Source organism: Macrotis lagotis, chromosome 2 (assembly GCF_037893015.1).
Source record: "Macrotis lagotis isolate mMagLag1 chromosome 2, bilby.v1.9.chrom.fasta, whole genome shotgun sequence".
NCBI classification, from domain to species: Eukaryota; Metazoa; Chordata; class Mammalia; order Peramelemorphia; family Peramelidae; genus Macrotis; species Macrotis lagotis.
The window spans coordinates 149,035,926-149,042,112 of record NC_133659.1 but is presented as its reverse complement, the minus strand read 5'-3'; the positions used below and the strand labels follow the sequence as shown (position 1 = coordinate 149,042,112).

At 35.4% G+C, this 6,187-nt stretch overlaps 1 long non-coding RNA gene across 1 annotated transcript; it reads right to left on the bottom strand.

Moving 5' to 3' along the window:
- Positions 1 to 638: 638 nt before the first annotated feature.
- LOC141511206 (uncharacterized) lies at positions 639 to 3,274 on the bottom strand. The gene is made up of 2 exons (XR_012475288.1): positions 3,224 to 3,274; positions 639 to 799 (listed from the first exon to the last, which is right to left on the bottom strand). It is a non-coding gene; the product is annotated as an uncharacterized LOC141511206 (long non-coding RNA).
- Between the last annotated feature and the right edge of the window lie 2,913 nt (positions 3,275 to 6,187).

The following is a 6,187-nucleotide window of genomic DNA, read 5'->3' as shown; positions in this document are numbered from 1 at the left end:
AATCCCGCTGAAATATAATATTCTTTTGGGGGGAGCAGAAGGGGGTGGAGAATCTACAGGATGCTTATTTAGACAACTGTATTTTGGGGATGAAAAATGAGATGTATAAAAATGGTATTGGACGGATGACTCTTATTCACATACCATAACAGTGGTGCATAATGTATTACATAATGCTGAGAGCTCCAGCCTTGAAGAGTTAATTACATTATTTGTGCCATTGGGACAAGACAGACAGTGCATTTTTGGGTGGTTACTGTTTGCCTTGAGTGGTGTTTTGAGCCATAAGGCTGAAGGCCAAATGACTGGGGCCACCCAAGAAGTGAAATAATCCTCTAGAAATGTATTGCCTGGAGTGGAAATGAAAGTAAGGAGAATAGTCATTCCAGTGCATTTGCTGAGTATTACTTACAGTCATTCAGCCCAAAGTTTGTTTGGCTTCAACCATTACAGATCTCATATTTGGTTGCTACTAAGCAAATTCCAGGAAATTATAAAATTGAGCAATTTGAAATGCCATTCTTGTCAACTCACTTCATATACACTGAATATGTACCCAATCAGCAAATTCAAATTTCATTCTTACCTCCAGTTCTAAAAGCAATAAATAATTAATAACCTGGCCTTTGAATTGAAAGTCAATTTCAATGGGTGGTTTATTCTTGTAGAGTCTCAGGAGAATGGTTGCATATTTCTTTCTTTCTTTCTTGCCTTTTTTTTAAGCGGCTGTTATAGCAGAGAAATGTAATAAACTCTTTTTTCTGTTTCCTTTTTTTTGAATTTCATGGGAAAATTAAATCTGTAAAAGAACAATAAATGTATATTACAGGCAAGCAGCACATAGCAAGTCTGATAAAAATAAAAATAGAATCAACTTCTGTGTGACTTTAAAGGCCTACAAGAATATGGCAATGGTGTCTTGGTCTAGTGTAAAGGGGAATAGAATTGCTTAGGGGAGTGGTAAAATAAAAAAATAAATAAAGGACTGTGTTATTTGGTGCAATTGTCTCTGAATATTCCAATTATACCATGTCTCTATAATTTTTTTTTACTCATTAGAGACCTGCATGGAAAAAGAAAATTTAAATCCCTTGTTGAAGGAGAAAAATCTTTTATTTGTTTTAAATGTGGCAATAATTTTTCTTTGTACATCACCTTCATTTTCTAATATATCCTTCCCCTTTTCCTTATCCAGTGAAGTATTCCTTGTAACACAGAATAAAAAAGAAAGGGGGGGGTGAAGCATTTCAGCAAAACTAACCACATATCTGACAGCACATATTAAATATCCCTTGTCCTTCACTTTCACAGAGAAAAAAAGAAAAAAATCTTCATTTCTTTTCCTGGACCAAGTTTAATTATAATAATTACATATGATTCAGTTGTACTTTTTTTCTTTCCATCATATTGTTTTAGTCTTTTTACCTATTATAATCCTAGTTCTCCTTAATTCACTTTGCATTAGTTCACTGAAGTCCAGTGTTTCTTTGAATTCTTGACATATATTTCCTTTCATTATATTTTTATGCCACAACTTATGATCCCCAATTGATGGACTTATGTTTTGTTCTAGTTGAAAGAGAAAAATATTTAAAATCTAGGAAAATTTGTAAGTCTTGCTATCAAGCCCAAGGTGTAAAATCAATAAGGCCATGCCTAAAGGAAATTAGGCAATGAGAGTAAGAGAAATGTAATAGTCTTTTTTTCTATTTCCTTTTTTTTTAGATTTCATGGGAAAATTAAATTTGTAAAGGAACAATAAATGTATATTACAGGCAAGCAGCACATAACAAATCTGATAAAAATAAAAATAGAATCAACTTCTGTGTAACTCTAACAGGCCCACAACAAGAATGTGGCAATGGTGTCTTGGTCTAGTGAAAAGGGGAACAGAATTCCTTGGGGGGGGGGGGTAAAATAAATAAATAAATAGATAGATAGATAAATAAATAAAGGACCATGTTATTGGTACAATTGTCTCTGAATATCTTTAGATAGGTTTTTGAAAGCATGAAGATTTTTCCAAATCATTTTAATACTTGTAGTTATTTAATTAATAACAATAATAGTATTTATAGAATGCTTTATGTTTTTCAAAGCACTACATGTTATTTCATTTGATTCTCATAATAAGCCTGTGAAGGAGGTTCTATTATTATCCTCATTTTTTTGGGTATTATCCTCATTTTACAGATGCGGATCCGTTTCTTCAAAATAATACTTTTCTTGATTAAGAATGCCTTAGAGTCAGAACCTATATCATGGCAGCAGGAGTAGTATGTTTGACTTGGGTCAAATCATTTAACTTCTCACCTTCCTCACCTCTAAAATAAAGGTATTAGACTCAATGATGTATAAAATTCCTCCTAACTTGAAAGTCAAGGGATTCTATGACTTTTAACCAAGTTATCACAGGAAAGTTGAAATTGTCATGGGTTCAACCCAATCTTGAACAAAAATGTCTCCTACCCTTCCCTCCCAAAAAATTATTCATCCTCTACTTGGAGATTTTCAGTGGTAGAAAGTGCTACCTGAGACAGCCCATTCCATTTCTGGACAAATCTGATTTGTAAAGATTTTCCTTATATGGCTACTACAACTGCCTCTCTGAACCTTTTACCTATTGTTATTAGTGCTACTCTCTGGGGCTAAGTAGAATTGGATCTACTATTCTCTCCTGTTTAGTAACCCTTCAAATAGTTGAAGACAACTATCATATCCCCTGACCATTTTCTCTTTTCCAATCTAAACATGCTTTGCTCTTTCAAATGAATCTGCCCTGGAAGGGTAAGAGAGAAGGAATTAACTGTTTTTATAGGCATTACTATATGGAGACATTTGACTAAATGCTTTACAAATATTGGTTCCTTTGATACTCACAATAATCCTTCAAGGGAAAGGTTCTATTATTACTATCCCCATTTTACAATTTAGGAAACTGAAGCAAATAGAGGTTAAGTAACTTGACCAGGGTCACAAACCTGGTGACTGAAACCAAATTTGAATTCAGATCTTCCCAACTTCAGACCCAGTTTTCAGGTCCCTTCACCATCCTAGTTGTGTTTCTTAGAATGTACTTAAGTTTGTCAATAAAGTAGCTTTAAAGAATTTTCAGAGAGGCTATCTCCTCATACTCAGATACCAGAGAAATGAATTACGGTAAGAATCATTATCTTTGTTTTACACAAAAAGGAAATTGAAGTACAGAGTGGATGTGACCTACCTGAGGCCACACAGCAAGTCCATGGCCTCATTTCTCCTTGTCCTTGCTACCTCACAAGTTTCTTGACATGACCAGCTCTGTGCAAATTTGGTAAAGAAACTCAAAACCAGGTTTCAGTTTTCAATATATACCGGAAACTTGGCCCTAGATCACTAAAAAGTTCACTGTGGTTTGTGAGCTTTTCAACAAATGGGGCCAAGTTTCTGCCATGTCCCTACTCCCACCAGTGCCAAGGAGGAATTTATGGGTTTGAGTGTGAACCAGGTAAAATTCCACAGTTTCAACATTGCCAAATTCAAGGGCTGCAAATTGACTTGGAATGAACCTGGGAAACTGGGAGACTCAGCAAATCAAAGCTGCTGAATTTCTCTCAGATCAAGTTATGAAATAATCTGGGACAGAGAAAGAAAAGGAGGGAATGATTTAAGAGGTGTGCGTATTCATTTGCAAATGAAATTATGGAAGCTGCTAGTGAGATTTATATTGGTAATTAAGTGATTATGTCTGTGTAAAGCTGCTTGAGTTGGAATTCCTGTAAGATTCTGAAGGGACTAAGGCCCTTTTGAGAAATGTTGTTATTGTTCAGCACTTGCAGAGGAAACAGTTTAGATAATGCTTTCCAGTCGCTAACTAGTTTTATGAAATGTATTCTGGTGAGGTAGGTCACTGGGCTAAACCATTTGGGTTTCCCCCAAAGACTCCTTACATTGAACCAACTCCCAATAGGGAGAAGGAATAAGGACAAGGGATCTTCTCCTTGCATGGTAGATTAGAGAATCAGATAGTTCATTGTATTTTTAATCATGAATGCCTCCACCAATCAATTATCCACAATAATAAGAGTGTCAAGTGAGGTAAAGTTATTATTCATGATCCTATGATCTTGTTGTGAACATGCTCTGCCTTATTCTCCCAGAGTCAGTCTCCTATATCTTCCCTTTAGAAATCTGAGAGGTATCTTGAAGGATTGCAATATCTTTTGTTTATTGTCATTGGTTTGAGTCCCCACCAACTGTGTTCCTTTCATTATTAGGTTCTAGGATCTGGCACCCCATTTCCATTTAACTACCAATATTAGTTTTAGAAAGGAACAACTACTTCAAGGATATAAACAAGAACAAACATATAAACATTTTACCCCAATACTTCAGGGACATAATTTTCCCTACAACTTTTTGTCACTGGAGGAAGTAAGTACAACTTAGTTCAAGTCTTATGTGGAATTGGTCCCACCAAGTTCATGTCAAAAGGTGGCATCTCCACTGGATAAATTCTTCTCAGTTAAGGCTGAGATGAGGTCATGAAGGTCTCTTCCAAATGTCACTGCTTGCTCCTTAGGTCATTGACCTTATACCAGTTCTAGAATCATAGTAGAATACTTTCCTAATCTTTAAATGTCACAAGGTTCTAAGTATCAATTTCTTTCAAATCAAGGGAATAAATGCAAGAGCCAAGGACTGAGGCCAATTTCTTGCATTCCCATGACCTCAGAAAGGGAAAAAGACCCAAGGCTTTTGTCCTATATCATTGCCTCTTACTAGCTGCTGCTATTGTCTCAAAGGAAAATGGTCAAAAGGGTTTAGGTTAAGACTAACAGACCTTTTTTATATTACTGCGTTCAATCAAAAATCCTCTTCTTTGCCACATAATCAGCAAACCAAAACTAGCCATAGAATTTCCAAAGATGTTACGCAGGCTCTCAAAGAGTCACTTGTGTCTCTAATGGAAGTAGGCTCTTAACTTCACCATTCAGATGCCATGCATAGCACTGTGAGTATGTGCCAGTACTAAGTTCCCATTATAATCTTCTCTGAAGCTCTCATCTTTCCCATTAGACACACACATTTATGTATGTATTATGTATTTATATATGTGTTTACATACAAGATGTCCTAAAAGACTTTAAACTGCACTAATATATAAACATCAAATCTATTAATATAAATATATAGTATATATATATATGTATGTATGTTGGATGAAGGCAACTATGTGGCATGGTGGGTAGAGTGCTGGCCTTGAATTCAGGAAGACCTGAGTTTAAATCTGGCCTCAGAAACTTAACTGTGTGACCTTGGGCAAGTCACTTAACTCTGACTGTCTTGCATCCAGGGCTATCTCCAGTCCTGATTCATATCTGACCATTGGACCTAGATGGCTCTAGAGGAGAAAATGAGACAGATAACTTAGCCTAATAGCCTCCTCACATCAATTCAATTCATGTGCATTTCATGGCAATACCTCCCTGATGTCATGGTCCTCTTTGAAAATGAAGGAGAAACATCATCATCATCATCATCATGTATACTTTATATGCATGCTTTAGCTTTCATGTAAACTGTGTGCTTTGTTTATATGTATATACTATATGTACATATATGCTATATGAAATATATGTATAAGTATATATATATGGAATGTATATATTTATATTACACTAAAATCACTTGAATATAGTTTATATATATAGGTGTATATGTGAGTGTGTTTTCAAATGACATTATGAGATTTCTCAGAGACAACTCTGGGTGGCAGCAACATAAGCTAAAAATTTAGGTAGTGAGAGAAATGTGTGTATATATATATATATATATATATATATATATATATATATATATACATATACATATATATATATATATACACATATCAGACTCACTCCTTTTTGAGGGCAGGAGGGGACTTATATAGTCTTCACCCAGAATTGTCACTGCAAAAATCTCAGGATGTCACTTGAATAATGATCATGTCTAAAAGTCTCCACAAATGTAGACAAAAGGATCTCCAGTTCCTTTGAAAAGTAGTAACATTAGGGGCAGCTAGGTGGCGTAGTGGATAAAGCACTGCCCTGGAGTCAGGAGTACCTGGGTTCAAATCTGGTCTCAGACACCTAATAATTACCTAGCTGTGTGGCCTTGGGCAAGCCACTTAATCCCATTTGCCTTGCAAAAAGGAAAGTAGTAA